This window comes from Ahaetulla prasina, chromosome 1 (genome assembly GCF_028640845.1).
Source record: "Ahaetulla prasina isolate Xishuangbanna chromosome 1, ASM2864084v1, whole genome shotgun sequence".
NCBI lineage: Eukaryota > Metazoa > Chordata > Lepidosauria > Squamata > Colubridae > Ahaetulla > Ahaetulla prasina.
The window spans coordinates 175378755-175397515 of NC_080539.1; positions in this window are offsets into that span (position 1 = coordinate 175378755).

An 18761-nucleotide genomic window follows, 5' to 3' on the forward strand; every position below is an offset into this window, starting at 1 on the left:
CTATTGATGCTTTTCCCCCCCACATGATTAGTCATCCAGGAAATACTTAAATTACCAAATATATGGTTTTAAAGATTGATAGATGAAATTATATTACGCTAATACAATATTCCAGGGATACAGAAATTAGAAGCCTTTACAGTGTATTTTGATTCATAAATTGTTCCTCCATATTATATAGCTAAGGGGATTTTTTTTTCTCCTCCTCTTTTTTGTTTTGCCTGATGTCAGATTCTCAGAGCCAGTAACCAAGCAAAAATAAATGTCTTAGTCCTTGGTTCAAAGAACTAATGGGTTACCAGCATAATTAATTTTATGTTTAATTACTGTAGAATGAAACAATCCAACAATATCCAATCAATCCTTTGAACGACAGAACAGAAGGTCAGCAATCACTAAGCCAATTGTTTTGAAAGAGAAATTTATGTCTGATTTCCTTTTATGTGCTGGTAAAAGAAATTGGATAAAAGTGGCCAAGCAACCATATATGTGTATATATATGGACATGATGATTATCTCCCCCCACCCACCCATAAACAAGCTCTAGTATGAGCTCATCTAGACTGTAATTTCTATTCTAGCTGGCAGCAACTCAGAATGTCTTTAAAAAAAAACAAACTAAAACCCTTTCCTCTACAGAATGGCCATTCATGCATCTTCAGTCCAGGAGAAAATGCATCTTTCCCAAAGATAGAAATCTGTGTGAAATCATGCTTATGCTGATGTCTGGTTTAGAAATAGTTACCTTCATTTTGGAAGAAAGAGCAGTGCTAAGCACTGAAAATGTCTTCTACACCCAAGTTTGCTTGCAATCCCTTGGACGTGAGAAACTTCCAAAGACTGATCTCGGACATCCCTTCTAAAATGTAGGGCACTCAGCCACTATTTTAACACTGAAATCATGTTCAGGAAAGATGAGTTTAAACCACATCTACAATCCCACAAAAGAACTCTTGTTATTACTAAGCAGGGTTGAGCAAATGGTGCTGTTTCGGTGTTACCCCAGGATCTGGAAGGCGTCAGATCCAACTACCCTGTTTATATCGCTATTAAAACCACAGGAATTCTGCCCTCATCACTTCTTGATACTCTGCCTTGCATTCTGCCATCATCATCTGTCCTGCCATTGTGAATGCCCACAATTCACAAGGAACGGAACTGTTTTAAACACTGAACAGCAATTACATTAAGAGCTACGGTATGGTGGCGCAGTGGTTAGAAAGCAGTACTGCAGGCTAATTCTGCTGACTGCTGACTGCTGGCTGCCTGTAATTTGGCAGTTGGAATCTCACCAGGCTCAAGGTTGATTCTGCCTTCCATCCTTCCGAGGTCCATAAAATGAGGATCCAGATTGTTGGGCGCAATAGACTGACTCTGTAAACCGCTTAGAGAGCGCTGTAAAGCACTGGGAAATGGTATATAAGTCTAAGTGCTACTGTTATTGCTACATTTATGTTTCGATATGTCTTAAATGCATTTTGCGCATTTAGATGTATGCTAAAAAGATTGATTATATTCTTGAAGACCACCGCAGTCTGTAAATGTAATGCTTGGTCTAGAGGGGCTTCTGACAGGAAAGCAAGTCACTTTTTTTCTCCTGGGCAATATTATTGCTTTAGTCAATTGCCAGTTGGAAGACACAGCACACTGAATAACAGAAATTATAGAATAAGGAACAATGTATGAAACGAAGAAGATTATGTGCATAACTATGCATATCGTCCTAAATTCACATTTCAGTGACAAGTAATATGTTATCAGGGATGAGTAATATATATCCATTGTGAGGAGAAAATCTGGAATTAATCACAACATTTAGGACAAGAGCAGATGAAACATTTTCTAAATGGGAAATAATACTACTAGAGTATCAATATCAGCTGATAAACACATGAAATAGATAAGGGTTAGCAACAGGGGTGAAATGCTCCCAGTTTTAACCGGATATCGCGATCTGGTAGCTTTCGTGGCTGGTGGTTCAGTGCTCCAGTAGCGATTGCCGAACCAGCGGCAACACCCACCACCCGGGTGTCCTTACTTCCTGGTTTTAACCAGGAAGTAATGTGTTTTTTAACCTTCTGTGCATGCACAGAAGGTCTGTGCGCGCATGTGACGTGCGCGAGCGGCGTATGGACTTCTGAGCCGGTAAGGAAGGTAAGTAAATTTCACTCCTGGTTAGCAATATATTTGGCTAGTTTTTGCCCACAGAAAGACCACATGACTTCAAATATTAATAAAGCAACCAAACTGAAAAAATCCTGGAAAAGAGTTGGGATATACACATGTCTCTTTAAACTTCATTTTGAATTTGATAAGTGCTCAAATGCCTTCCTGGGTAAGCAAAACACCATTTCTTTACTGTTTGTTCAGCATTTGCTATACAATATTAATAAACCAAACCACACTGAAATCTATTGCTTGGACAAATACATTTGAAAGAGAGTTATCTCCTTTTCTCTCTTTTACTTTAATGAATTCTCTTCATGAAGATACAATCACTAACAAAATGAATGAAATTTATAGGCTGATATGTATACATAAGAAACATTTTGTTGTGCCTATGTGCTTTTTTACATCCTCTGTAAACTGGAGCATTGACTGCAGCTTTGCAGTAACTAGAAAAGGGGAGAATGATTTGATGACCACCAATTTTCTTTCAAATTTTCCTTCCAACATTTCCTTGAAATGTTTTTAATCTGATTTGGGGATATCAGCTCATGTCATCTTTGTTTACAATAGGAAATTGTCCAATAGTGCAAGTCTTCCCCAGGTCAGACCCACTGAGTTTCCCCAAACTAGCACAGTTCAGGGCATTCTGTTGTGTCTCACTCGCTTTCCCCGCAGCCGGGCTCTTCTTATTTCCTTCCGAATGCTGAGGAATGTCCTGGCATGCCTCCAGGCCCCAGCCCTGGCACCATGCCCAGACAGGCCGAACAAGACGAAGGGCCTGAAGTGCCTCCAGCCCCCAGCCCTGGCTCCATGCCCAGGCAAACAGAGCAACTAGACCCCGACCCCTCCCCCACAGCATGTGAGCCTGAGGAATGTCAATACCAACAGCTGGAGCCTGGAGAGATCCTCGCTTCAGGAAAATTGATAGGCGGCGTCAGCAGAAGGAAGGGAGGGGCAGGCCTGGATAAGTGCTGAGTCATGGAGCCACACCGCATGGCCTATATAAAGGATCTGCTTTCTGGCATTCTCTGAGTCAGGCAAAGTCTACCTTGAACTGCTGAAGTCCCTTCCTGGTCTCCTGCCTGCCTTGAGAACTTTGCTAGGACTTTGGCAGAGCTGCAGAGGCACGCCTGATACGGACTTCCCCGACCCGGCCGTCAGCGGAGGAGTGGGACACGACACATTCAGACTTTGAATTGGAGTTCAAAATGCTAGGATGCTGGAATCTTATTGAATTATGTATCTTCAAAAATTATTTGGAAGAAATGTTTTTGGATGGCATATGCCATATCATTTTGCAACCTTGAAAAAGATTGGTTGCCTTATTCAAACAGCCATAAACAGTAGGGTTTGAAAAAAGACACTCTGGCTTTAAAGAAGTGTTGTGCTTGCGCTTCTACCTACCCAAAGCATCTTCTCAATGCACAGTCAGAGAATCTGATTGTCAGGCGTTGTACTTCATTACTAGCTGATCACTGTGTTCCTCCTCCCACTGTGCATATATATATATATATTACAGAGTTCCAAAGTAAAACCTGTTTCTTAGGAAACAAATTTAGGAATTAAGCTCTTTAGAAAACTTGAGGCTGCATTTCACAATAGTATATAGTGACCAGATGTCCCGCTTTTAGCGGGACAGTCCCGCTTTTTAATAATTTGTCCCACATCCCGCGGCAATTCCAAAAAGTCCTGATTTTTTTTTGTTTCACTCCCATTCTGAAAATGGGAGGTGGCAACGCAAGAGGAGGAGGCGGAGAAGGGGGAGTGGCAGAGAAGGGGGCACGAGAGGGAGGAGAGATGCCGCTTGACTTCACCCGAGAGGAAGAGAAGAGCCGAAAGGAAAGTCGAGCCTGCCTGGAAGAGCAGAGAAGCAGCAGCCGCTCCTCCTCAGATGGCAAGACTCAGCACGCATGCACAGCCCCCCCTCCCCCCCGTCAATGGTGTCCCGCTTTGCCATCGCTGAAATCTGGTCACTTTACAATAGTAATAACACAGGCAATTGGCTGAGATATTTTCTGAGGAATACATAGGTTAATCATCTTGCTGTTAAGCTTTTACATTGAATTTTTCTGCATTTCTGATAAATATGTAGAACTACACTTTTAGGGTACTATTCTGTTCGATCTTATCTTTGCCAAAGTTTCCCTAATCAGAAGAGGGAGGAAATACACACACACACACACACACACACACAAACACACACACACACACATCATGTCTATCTATCTATATATCTAGATGCGTGTATGAGAAAGTGTAAGAGAGATATAGCTATATAAATATAATAACTTATATAAATAAATAAATGCATCTGAGGATATAAGGGTTTGCATGTAAAAGTCAAGCCAGATGGTTATTTTTTTTTTTCATTTATAACATTTGTACAATTTTTAAAAAATCAAATAGTATATGTTTAAAATGGCTTAAATAAACAATTATACAGAATGCAGAATTAAAATGAATAATGAAATAAACATAATATTTATTCAACAAGGGTAGTTATAATTCTAAAAGTAATTTCAATTCAAACTTTGACAAGAATTGCTTTATTTGTTTTTACTCCGTAGTCTGGGTACTCCAGCTTCTCCTGACGTAAAATTTTGACAGATGGTTAAACACCCAGGTTCCCAATTTCTTCTTATTCTCTTATTCACTTATGATATGGTAAATCCCAGATCTGTGTCTATTGTATGATGAAAACTATACCACGGGTGTCAAACTCGCTGCATCATGTTGCCGTCACGTGACATATCACAATGTTTTTCCCCCTCATGGAGCTGGGGTGGACATGGCCTGTGCATGACCCTTCTACCCCATGGGCCACCAGTTTGACATCCCTAAACTGTACAAACAATGAATAAACATAGTGGGGGCCACAGGCAACCATCCAACTCTCGAAACCTGCCTCTGGTTCATTATTCATGTGAGTGAATGGGTGTGTGAGCGGGGATACATGCATCTTTGAGTCAGTTTTTATACTCTGGTGACTGCCTAGGAGCAATCTCTGAAGTTTTCTTGAGCAGATTTTTTTTTTTTTTGAGTGCTTTGCCATTGCATTCTTTTTCTTAGGGCAGAGGGAAAGTGACTGACCAAGGTCACCCAACTGTCTTTATGTCTAAGGCAGGGCTAGAACTCACAGGCTCTTGGTTTCAAACCTGATGCTTTAAACCACCACACCAAACTGGATCTCTCGGCTGGAACTTACTGAGATCCAATGACGGAACTTCTATGCACTGCTTTCCATCTGGTTACAACTGAATATCTCAGTAGAATTTGGCAACATGCTTCCAGGAGAAGCCAGATCAGTGGGCCTTATGTAAAGTTTATGAAGTGGCAGACCACTTTCAATGACAAAAAGAAAATGTAAGGTGGGTCTATTTAACAGCAGCAATTGTCAGAATTCATATTCAGTGTGTTATGTGAAACACACTTCATTAACAACTACATTACTTGACTTGTAACATGAGCTAAATTAAAGTTAATGTCAGGCCACATAAATCACACCTTGAGATATATCACTAAGTGCAATGAAAGAGACATCTTTGCTCTTCGCCCCACAGGGAACCCAAAAATGTGGGCTTTGGGTTTTTTCCCCTTAGTTATCAAGATGACAGATTGGGGGGCTCCCCTCCTCTCTTAAGACTTATAATCTTGCTGTCAAAAACAGTCATGATGTGAACAGCAATAGTCTTGGATTTGGCATTCCACAGTAGACTGACAGGGAAATTTAATGTTCGTAGCACATAGAAAACGTATCATGGGGTAAGTAGATGAATTCATAGTCAGGTGGATCTGAAGCATCTGGATTTACAGCAATGTAAATGCAAAAAGACAAAAAAAGTTTTAATTATTTGATCTCAATGATCTCAGCATTGATCTCATTAAAATTAATTTACATGAATGAACTTCAGTTTAGATCCAGGTTTTTGCCCATCATGTCCTGTCCCTTTTAAAGACATTGTGGGCACACTCTTAGAGTGTAAGACAATCTCCTGTCTTATGATTATGTTGGCTTGGCTTAGCTTGAAGCCAGTTTAAGAAAAACCTGCTTGGCAAGGTATTCAGTCTAGATTCCAAGCTACTATACCTCCTGTTAGACTGTTCTCCTGCTATTGTGCCTTCCTTTGTTCTCTCCAGAAAACTGTATGCCAATTCCTTTGCTACTGAAGAGCAGGTCTTACTATCCATATATGTGTGTGGGGTGGTGGTATGTGAGACCGAGGGAGGGAGGGAGAGAATACACACATAATATATGCAAACTTAAGTTAAATGCATATATACAAGTTTAAGAATCAAAACGAGTGTATATGTAGGCACAAGAAGCATCTTTAAAATAATATTTCATTTTTTTCCACCCTATCGCACAATAATAGCTTTTATACTATTCTTTAATTAGTACAGCTGAAATAACACAATGGCTAAAACTGTTGTCTAAAGGACAGAAAAGCTATATTGCTAGTTTAAGACTTGGAAGAATTTTAAAAGCATACAGTACAGTGCCTTTTTTTCCCTGGGCTAGCCTGTTGTCCCTCTGGGCTTTTTTTGAAATAAATCTAAAGTTTTACTCTATTAGCTACAGTATGGGAACTGATAAATATGATGAAACATATTTTTTAAAAAAGCACACAGAAGAAAACTACCTGACCCAGGAAAATAAAATTAGTAATGTTTAATAATTGCTGACTTTCAAATTGTCAGCCTTTTACGTTTAGGCAAAAGGCATACCAACAATCTACTAAGTGAATGAATACCCCTATTAAAAGGTCTAATATAAATCAATCTAACAATGAATTTAGATAGTGGCCTTCTTGTTCATTTGGAAGTGAAATGGAACCTACCAAAAATATGTGGCTTATAGATGTTTGATATAGTCCTTAGATAAAGATATTTCTTTGTAAATGAAATGTTTAAAGCAAAATCTCACAGATTCAGAGTCTGAATTGTGGCCACTTTCAATCTCAATTGATGATAGATTTGGGGACTAGATAAGATCACTAATAAGAAATCATCAATAAATGGGAACTTTGCTTCTAATAATGGGGTATGAACAGTGGTGGGATTCAGCCAGTTCGCACCACTTCGGGAGAACCGGTTGTTAACTTTCTGAGCAGTTTGGTGAACTGGTTGTTGGAAGAAATCATTAGGGCAGAGAACCGGTTGTTAAATTACTTGAATCCCACCACTGGGTATGAGTGTGCACTTAGTGCATTTAAAAGGAGATCTGGAAATGCAGCAAAATCAGGCTGCTCTTCTCAAGAAAGTTTATTTGAGTAGTCAAACTCCCCCTTTTAAAGCAGGGAGATATTTATATCAAATAACCATCCCCAAAATCCAAAGGGCATTAACCTTAGTGTGCTGCAACATGCTTCCCACAGCAGTTTTGGAGGGCCGATACAAAAAGCTACCATATGAGCTGAGACTGTCCCTCCCCCTCCCCTTCTGAACAAGGGGCCATTGAAACTATAGTTCACTTCCTGCTATACTACATCTATAAGGACTCATGGATTCAATTTTCAACACCTTACCTAATAAAATATCCAGGAAATACTGATCTTTTTTACGCGCAGCTAGTGTTATCAGATCAGTATGGAGTAGTTTCTCTTGAATGTGGCCAAATTCTGCTATGCTGTATGTAAAATTAGGAAAATTTTATCTGCCCACTCTTAATCCACCACCAATCGTAAGCATTATTCTATCTTATTTTTATTGTTTGCTGTTGTTATTGTTTGAATGCTTTTATTTGCTGGTCTGTGACTAAAATGGGAACTTTCTAAAGTAGCTCTGAGGTAGTTGGTCAGATAAACACAGCTTTAATAGCAGTTCAAATAGCAAACAAATTCATCCTACAGCAACGTGGACCGATAAGAAACTTCTGCTGCATTCTGGCAATTACTGATTGTGAGCAGCTGTTAAATTGTATATAACACTAGAATTAAAAATAATTTGTTGAACAGATCAAATTTAAATCTTTATTAAATAGCTAACAAATGTTTAATAAAATATTAATATTATGTAATATATTCCTGAAGTTATATTTAAATGGTCAGAGAATGGATAGACAATTGGCAGTGCTCCACTATGAGTTTTGTGATATCAGAATAAGAATACTGAATGCACTTAATTTTGAGGACCAGAAAAAACACAATAGAAGACGCAGTACTGTATATCCCAGATAGATCTCGTTTTATAGACTTTGTTAATAAGAGTTAATGCAACGTCATATTTAAAAGCTACTTGAACTCTAACTTCTCCAATCTCTTCCTTCAGAACCCATTAATAAAGGTTAACCCATTAACCTTTAATTTGCATAACGTTTTCCAGCACAGATATAGAAGCTGTGTAACTTCACATGTAATATCCATGTACACATGATTCTGTGTAGGACTCAAATGCCTTTGTATGGGGACTCAGAGAACAACACAGGCCCAGAATAAATTGCACTTCCTATGTAGCGATATAAAATATGTGGTGTGCCTTCCTAACATATTGGTATGCCAACATATACACATATACAGAAATGTATGTCAGGGGTGGGTTTCAAATTCCCATTGCTACTGGTTTGCTCATGGGCACATGCACACTCACGTGTGACACTTCTGTGCATGCTCAGAGCATCCGGGTGGGTAGTCGGAGCCTCCTGCCACTGCTGCTAGTGGTTCGCCGGATCTGGGGCAAACCAGTAGCAACCCACCACTGATGCATGTGTGTGAGCATGCAGGCACGCACACATCCACACAAACAAATATTCTTTTTATATAAATCACGAGCACTTTAGCTGTAATCATCTGAATTACCCTGATTTTTTTAAAGTCTAAGATTTCTAGCAGGAACACTGGGAATAAAAAAAACAAAACAACCTTCTCCATTGTTTTTATTTCACCTCTTCTTGAAAAGTATTAGTTACCACTCTTTTGCAGCCAAATTCTAAACTTATTAACTTGGAAATAAGTCCCATTGATTTAATTAGAGCATACCTCTGAGCAAGTCTACAGAATGTTAACCTTAATTGGGAGTTTCTCCTAACTAATGAGGAAATACGTTGAGGACTGCAAGCTTATCTTTCTTTCTTTTCTTTTCTTTTTCCTGAGGGGGGGAAAAATAACAAGGAATGATTATTTTTAGCTGGGTTGTTCCTGTGTTTTATCTTTAAATGGGTGTATGAATTCAAGTGATGGAGAAGGTTTTTCCTCTGCTGTCTGCCATCTGGGTTGTGTCTGGTCAACATCATCCTGACAGGGGGAAAGGGCAAAATGCAGAAAGAAAGAACCTGGCAGAAGAACGAAAGATAGAAAGGGAGGGAGAGAGGGAGAAAGAGAAAGAAGGGAGGCTTAAGATTTAGAATGAAAAAAACAACAACAAAAGAGTTTCTTCACTGACTTGTTCTGCTAATGTCTGTGGCCCACTGAGATCCTGACCCTTTCTGCCATAGCAGAGATCCTACAAAATGAGTGTAAGCATTACAGTAAGCCAGGTCCTATTAACTTCCATGCGTCTGATCCAGTGATAGGATCCTACCAGTTTAACAACCATTTCTCTGAGCGCGCACACCAGACACGCGCTATGTGCGTGTGCACAGTTTGCAGAAAATTGAACTTCCGCATTGCTGAAAGCAAGGAAAATAGCTGAGGAGTGGCAATCCATTCTGCCGCTCTCATCAGCTGGGCTTCAGAAGCAGAAATATAGGTTGAACCCTAGAACCTCCAAACAAGCTCAAATATAGGTGAGTATAACGCAGGGGTGGGTGGGCTTCAAAGAAAGAGAGAACTGATTCACTCACGGCTGAAAGTCGGAGCTAATGGTTCGTCCGAACCGGTAGAATCCCACCAGTGGTCTGATCTCACCAGAACTTCTCACTTGTTCCATAGATATGTATGCACTAATGCTATCTTATGTTAGGATGATCTGAAGTGAGCGAATCCTTTCAAGTCATTGCGCTTGGCTAAAACAAGTTGCACTTTCGTATGGAACATCTAAACGTATAAGGGTAGTTCTGTAGCTGTAGAGCAATTATTTCAACCTCGTAAAAATGTTAGAAGATGTCCATCAGGAGAATAAAATAGTCTTTCTGCACCCTCATTTCCTTCATGACAAAATGCCTCTCCCTCCAAGGAACCCCAAACAGCAGGACACATGGGGCATGACTATACATTAAATCATTTGTCAGGCCTTGAAGCCATCTTTTGTATTAGGCCTTCAGGCTTCCAGGCCTGACAGCATCACTACCATGATATTTACTGTATACAATCAACCAGGAAGACAAGGAGGTTGGGTACAAGGTAAGGCAGAACCAGGGTTAATGGGGTTCTATTAGCTCTCCCTAAATTTGTGCAGCAATATGAGGAAAGATACTCTTTAAATAAGTTTAATGTTATATTTTCCTATAAATATTTGTTTGGAAATAAACATCGCATTGTGTGAAAGAAGGCATCTTTGATCCTAAAAAATGTATACCATAACTATTACATACTATTTAAGAGTTGATATGGAAAGTATTTAATAGAAATGTATTCACTTTGCTTCTTTAAAAAAAGCTATTGTATAATTTTACTGGATTTTTTTAGAGAGCTGATAAATTCAAATTCTTGATTGTCTGCAGAATCATTTACTATTTTAGAATTCAATAGTTAATGAAACAAGAATTCTAGGACTTCTTCCTAATACTTTGAGCTTGCTAATGCTAGTTAGCACAATATCACTTCTTTGCTACTGAAACATAACCTCTCTCTCTTCCTCCAGCAAACTGGGAGACAGAAGGAAACAGTCATTGTCAACAATTGCAAAACTAACAAGCAAAATAAATAAATAAATCACAAATTATTTCTCAATGTTCTCTAATTTCATCATTATCCATGCATTTTTTCCAAGGTTCTACTTCTACACAAGGAGGAATATACACAATTATGCAAGCTGCTACCAGAAAAGTACCTGTGGTTTCCTAAGTAAAATGCAAGTCTCACCATGTTTTGTACATGCCTTGTTTACATGTCTTGCCCTATGTAGCAATAGGAGTTAGACTTATATACTGCTTCATAGTGCTTTTACAGCACTCTCTAAGCAGAGTCAGCATATTGCCCCCAACAATTTGGGTCCTCATTTTACCAATCTTGGAAGGATGGAAGGCTGAGTCAACCTTGAGCTGGTCAGGATCACACTCCTGGGTGTGGGCAGATTTAACCTGCAATACTGCATTCTAACCACTGCACAACGATGGCTCATAGAGCCCTCTGTGTAACAAGAAAATTCACAAAAATGTTACTAGGATGGGAAGTTTTTTTGAATGGCAACAGAAGTCAATTTCACCACAGCATGCAGGAAGACCAAATATGAGCCTAATAGTATCATCTGGTAAGTAAGAACAGCCTGCTTGTTCCATAATTTTTCATTAGATTAATCCAAAAAATCTAGAGTTTAAGGGTGGATTCAAATTTGCTTGGAGTTTGTCTTCTTAGTCTTTTTTTCTTTTTCTCAAAGCAGACTTGAACAGAAACTTGTGCTTTAATATGTCCTATCATACTTGGAATCACATTTTCATATAATAAAAATCTCTGCCACAACTGCCTGAACTAATCCTTTCATTTTTCTTGGCAAGGTTCTTCAGAAGTGATCAGCCATTGCCACCTTCTCCCTAGGACTGGGAGAGAGTGACTGTCCCGGTGTCTGGAGGCCGACGGGTCTGGATGGGGAGAAACAGGCTCAAGCTCAATCCTCCAAGACAGAGTGGCTGTGGATGCGGCATCCCGGTACAGTCAGCTAAATCATGGCTGACCATCGGTGGCGAGTCATTGGCCCGATGGAGGGTGCGCAACTTAGGCGCCCTCCTGGATGAACGGCTGTCTTTAGAAGACCATTTGACGGCCGCTCCAGGAGAGCGTTTACCAGGTTCGCCTGGTACGCCAGTTGCGCCTTTCTGGACCGGGATGCCCTGTGCACGGTCACCACGCACTCGTGACGCCTCGCCTGGATTACTGCAATGCTCACATGGGGCTCCTCTTGAAGGGCATCCGGAGGCTGCAGTTAGTCCAGAATGCAGCTGCGCGGATGATAGAGGGAGCCCCTCGTGGCTCCCACATAACACCCATCCTGCGCAGGCTGCACTGGCTACCTGTGGCCTTCCGGGTGCGCTTCAAGGTGTTGGTGACCACCTTTAAAGCGCTCCATGGCATAGGGCCGGGTTATCTACGGGACCGCCTACTGCTACCGAATACCTCTCATCGACCCGTGCGCCTCACAGGAGGGACTCTCAGGGTGCCGTCAGCGAGGCAATGTCGTCTGGTGGCGCCCAGGAAGGGCCTTCTCTGTGGGGGCTCCCACCCTCTGGAACGAACTGCCCCCGGGACTTCGTCAACTTCCGGACCTTCGGACCTTCCGCCGTGAGCTCAAAACATACTTATTTCATTGCGCAGGACTGAGTTAGGTTTTAATTAATGGGTTTTAAGTGGGGTTTTATTTTTTATATTTTTAATTATTTTAATTGTTAGGCTTTATAATAAGTTTTTTAATTGTTTTTTAGATTGTATTTATCTGTTTTTTTAGATGCCTGTAAACCGCCCTGAGTCCTGTGGGAGATAGGGCGGTATATAAATTTGAACAATAAATAAATAAATAAATTTGTCAGGCCTTGAAGCCATCTTTTGTATTAGGCCTTCAGGCTTCCAGGCCTGACAGCATCACTACCATGATATTTACTGTATACAATCAACCAGGAAGACAAGGAGGTTGGGTACAAGGTAAGGCAGAACCAGGGTTAATGGGGTTCTATTAGCTCTCCCTAAATTTGTGCAGCAATATGAGGAAAGATACTTTTTAAATAAGTTTAATGTTATATTTTCCTATAAATATTTGTTTGGAAATAAACATCGCATTGTGTGAAAGAAGGCATCTTTGATCCTAAAAAATGTATACCATAACTATTACATACTATTTAAGAGTTGATATGGAAAGTATTTAATAGAAATGTATTCACTTTGCTTCTTTAAAAAAAGCTATTGTATAATTTTACTGGATTTTTTTAGAGAGCTGATAAATTCAAATTCTTGATTGTCTGCAGAATCATTTACTATTTCAGAATTCAACAGTTAATGAAACAAGAATTCTAGGACTTCTTCCTAATACTTTGAGCTTGCTAATGCTAGTTAGCACAATATCACTTCTTTGCTACTGAAACATAACCTCTCTCTCTTCCTCCAGCAAACTGGGAGACAGAAGGAAACAGTCATTGTCAACAATTGCAAAACTAACAAGCAAAATAAATAAATAAATCACAAATTATTTCTCAATGTTCTCTAATTTCATCATTATCCATGCATTTTTTCCAAGGTTCTACTTCTACACAAGGAGGAATATACACAATTGTGCAAGCTGCTACCAGAAAAGTACCTGTGGTTTCCTAAGTAAAATGCAAGTCTCACCATGTTTTGTACATGCCTTGTTTACATGTCTTGCCCTATGTAGCAATAGGAGTTAGACTTATATACTGCTTCATAGTGCTTTTACAGCACTCTCTAAGCAGAGTCAGCATATTGCCCCCAACAATTTGGGTCCTCATTTTACCAATCTTGGAAGGATGGAAGGCTGAGTCAACCTTGAGCTGGTCAGGATCACACTCCTGGGTGTGGGCAGATTTAACCTGCAATACTGCATTCTAACCACTGCACAAAGATGGCTCATAGAGCCCTCTGTGTAACAAGAAAATTCACAAAAATGTTACTAGGGTGGGAAGTTTTTTTGAATGGCAACAGAAGTCAATTTCACCACAGCATGCAGGAAGACCAAATATGAGCCTAATAGTATCATCTGGTAAGTAAGAACAGCCTGCTTGTTCCATAATTTTTCATTAGATTAATCCAAAAAATCTAGAGTTTAAGGGTGGATTCAAATTTGCTTGGAGTTTGTCTTCTTAGTCTTTTTTTCTTTTTCTCAAAGCAGACTTGAACAGAAACTTGTGCTTTAATATGTCCTATCATACTTGGAATCACATTTTCATATAATAAAAATCTCTGCCACAACTGCCTGAACTAATCCTTTCATTTTTCTTGGCAAGGTTCTTCAGAAGTGATCAGCCATTGCCACCTTCTCCCTAGGACTGGGAGAGAGTGACTGGCCCAAGGTCATCTAGCTTGTTTCATGGGTAAGACCTGACTAGAACTCACAGTCTTCTGGTTCCTATCCTGGTGCCTTAACCCTGCTGCATTAAACTTGGTCTTTCTTCTGGAACTTATTGGGATCCAATGACAGGATTCTATGCACCATAGGATTAAATGGCAGCAATTGGCTGGAAGTATGAAAAGTGCTTTTCAGTTCGTAAATATATGAAGATTTTTAAAGTTTAAACCCTTTTTTTCCCCATGATCTGGGCCATATTATATGATCCTGAATGCTAAAAAATCCAGCGGTTCCATTATTTGACAAATATCACAATAATACAAAACAAGCTCTACCCCTTAAACATACTAGTACACAACATCGCATCATCCACATACAGAAGGGGGAGAGATTATACTGCAAATTTCTGATGATAATTTTTCCTCCTGCCCTCACATCATCATATTGGATACCCCTTTGAAATATTGTAAAAATATCATTTAGTCCTGTGGCACCCTAAAATCTAATACACAAAATGTTGCTAAATATTTGTGGATTTTACAGTTCATCGGATGTAGTGGATTGTCGGGAAGAGAATAATAGATCAGTGGTACAGCCAGGCTTGAAGTCAATCCTAGCATCCCTAGATAGGCATGAACAAATCATTAGAGAGCTACTGCCATCCAAAATGGTCAGTCCTAAATTAGATGGACCAATGATTTTGATTCAACTGAAAACATCTCTTTATAATTCTAATTGATGCAGTAAAACATTTCTTAACCCTAATGTTCTCTCCAAAGTCCCTTTGGTGCTTTTGCTGTAAACCAAAAACCCAGCACATCATTCCCATCTATGAAGCTATAATGCATTGTGCTGTGGAGGACTGTTATCGTCGTCGTCGTCATCATCATCGTCATCCTAAAACCACTACCACCAGCATGAACCACTTCAGTTTCTTATCTAAGCTGCCGCTCACCTACTAGAACTAAAGAGCGAGATTGCTAAAGAGCCAAATCTCAAGAACGTCATTCCCTTGAAGAGCTTTTGCATCTGTCAGGTTCTTTAGAAGCATCACTGCTATTGGAGTTTTCCTCTTTGAAGAAGAGGAAACCGGTTTGATTGCCCAATTAGAGACAGTTACATTTTCAATCCTGCATGTATCTTTGGACAAGGCCAAACAATCTGCAGTAAAATTAACATAACTTGCACTCAACTCATTGTGCCCCCCTTTTCCCCAATATTTAATGTGCATTTTCTATACCAGCATCCCAGAAGAAGCTCAAAGGCATTTGAATAAAGAGTGCCTGTTTCCCCCTGGGTCTCCTTTCTTCCTTCCTTCCTTTTTTAAAAGGTCTTTATACCCAACTTTCAAGTGAACCACAATTCATGACAATGTTTTTCCAAGTGTTTTACTTGGTTGGGATGGGTTTGTTTTTCCTGCAGTGCAAAGAGTGTGGTGCTGACTGTCTCACTGTGAGAGACACACTGAAGTGGCTGCCAGGATGTCAGAAAGAAATCAGGTAACCAAGGGAATGGCCTTGCAAAGGAAGGGAACTCATTTATCTTTAACCAAAAAACCTCCCTTCATGGCTGGCTCCTTGTTCTGCTCTAAGATACACTTAACCTATCAGCAATAGGAGATTAAATACTCCTCCATCCCATGGGTCAGCTTCATCACTGCCATGGTTGACCTCTCCATGACTCCCTCATCTCATATTATACATATATATATGTGTGGGTGTGGGTGTGTAACAATATACAAAAAAGCAATGCACTAACAACAAAATCTGACTCTGGTGAATGAATTTTCATGATTCTATATTGAATTGAAACACAGGACTAGAGAGCTCCAGAAAATAAAGCATATGTATTAAGTTAAGGTTAATTCAATTAGGAATTGTAAAAAGATAGAGACACTGAACTTTGAAGCACTTTCACTCTCATTTTCCTCTTATGTCTCAGCTTTTTTACTTAGTGTCAGTTACGGTTTATTCAACGATTTATTGAATAATTTGATTCAATAATTTGTATAATTTCAGTGAAATGTATTTGAGTGAAATTAAGATATGGACCTATATTTTTTATTTTCTTTTTAAAAAAAAAACACCAAACAATTAAACTATTCTTGCAAATATGACTTAAGAAATCTACTCTTAATGTTTAGGGTATGAAATAGCTATTCGTTAATTTTTTTTGGCAGACAGCTCTAAGACTTAACATGACATGATGTGAAGTTGATATTTCTGGAGGCAGATTCTAGACAGTGCAGTATTTTTCAGCCATCTCCAGTTTGGTGTGTAGCAAATTTCAGTTCAAAGTATGAAATAAAAGTTTGTGCCGTTTGGACACATGCATCTCAGGTCTCAGCTGATAGCATCTTGGAATCTGAAGTCACTGAGATATTTTATAACCTCATCCCCCTTAAGCTGCTGTAAAAGTTAAACCCAAAAGTTACAGCGATCTTCCATTTATTTTTCTAAAGCAAGCCCCTATTCTCCCATAGGCTTATGCCATTACTCAATTTTAAGCTAAACCTTCAGTCTTTCCTCTTCTAAATCCAAAGCTGTAAAATACTAAAGGACTTCTTAAAAAAGAAGGGGGATCTATAAATGCTTTCAGTAAATAAATTGCACTTGTGGTTAGCATTCTGAACCTGCCTTTGTGGGATTTCTGGCATGAATCAGCCCTGCTCTCATTACATAAATGTAATAACATAACATAAATTTAAAACATTTTCTACCTGTGGATCCGCTTAACAGGATGAAAATATGTAAGTTGGCAAAGTGCTTGTCCAGGGGTGTCAAGCTTGATTTCATTGAGGGTTGCTTCAGGGTTGTGTTTGACCTTGGAGGGGGGGCAGGTGGGAGTGGCCAGGGTGGGTGTGGCCAGCTCAATGTCACTCGTGTTAGGGGAAGCCTGTGGTGGCCCGAGCGCTCTGCCAGAAGAAATGGAGCTCAGGAGGGTCACAAGCTCCATTTTCACTGGCAGAGGATTGCAGGAGGCCATCACAGCCAAAAACAGAGCTCGGGAGCACAGCCCTCCCAATTTCCATTTTTGCTGGCAGAGACACCGCGAGCCAGTCCTTTGCTGTTTACAGGGTGGCCCTATGGGCCAGATCTAAGCATCCCACACTCCCCCGGGCCTTGAGTTTGACACCCCTGTGCCTGTCAGAGTAGCCAATGAGTTTAGCATCATGCCAATTGAACCTCCTTTAGACTGAGCATGTTCTTGGACAGAATTCGGCGAGATTACTGATTCTGAATGGCAGTTGTTTGGATTTGCTCCTGAAGTCACTAGCCCAAGGACTTGTAATATTATGTAATATGTTTTTGTATTTAATGAATCAGATACTGCCTCTCTTTGCTCCCCTAAGAAATAGGCGTTCCATTGTTCATCATGATAAACTTCAATGGCCTGATGGGCCTAGATGTAGTCTTATGACAAACAACATTATCTGTAAGTCATTCTCTCTTTCCTTCATATAAACAAATGTCTTTCATACATGACAATCCCAGAGGTATTAATGTTACATGCTTATTTTAAGAACTTTTATTTACTTTATGATCTTTGTAGGTCATTGACATCCTTTTTAATGTCGATGACCTTATTTATATTACAGCAACATACATTAAAAGTGTTCCCCTCAATAACATTAACATTCTCAATTGTAATCCATCACCTAGGCAAACCAAAGCTTTAACTCAGGGTTGTATGTACTGGTGAAAAGCTTTAATGTAGATTTTATTATACATAACGAGTAGAAATGCTCTGATCAAACTGATTTGCTCAGTTACTTCCTTTCTAAGGCAATTAGAGAAATGACCATTACTTGACCCAACTTTAAAAAAAACTTCTTTTTTTTTAAATGCCATCACATGGAAATTAAGAATGACTTTATTTCCCTACAAGTTCATGAACTGGAGAAATGACACAAACATATTGACAAGTGCAATGTAATTCAGGCCTAGGTACATGCAATACTTATGCTTTGCTTGCTAGATTTTTTCCTATAGAACATGAAAAGGAATTCTAAGTGGTAAATATCCATAAACATAGCTAAAGACATTGGAAGAATTCCTATAACTTTGGTAACTTTGTAAAGTGGATTTTTTTCAGCCAGAGAATAACAGATTGGGAAAGGCTATCTTAAACTAAATAAAACATCAGGACAGGCTGTATTCTATGAGTGTGTTTCTGTATGAGTAGTAATTCTTCATAATAATGAGCTATTGTAATGTCAAAACTAAACACTGTGGTAATCTCCCCTAAAGCATCTTCAGTAGCATAATCTGAATCCATTGGAAGTGTGCATTTGCCTTCTGTTTTCAGTTGAATATCATGTCAAAAGCACCTAAATTCAGACTGAAAGAGCCAAAAAAATACTAAATGAAATTATTTACTCAGATCAAAATGGTTTTTTGCCCAATAGCTATATAAGAAATAATACACAGATTATTATGAATTCATTAGAATATTATGAAGCACATCCAGAAAAGCAGCTGGCATTAATA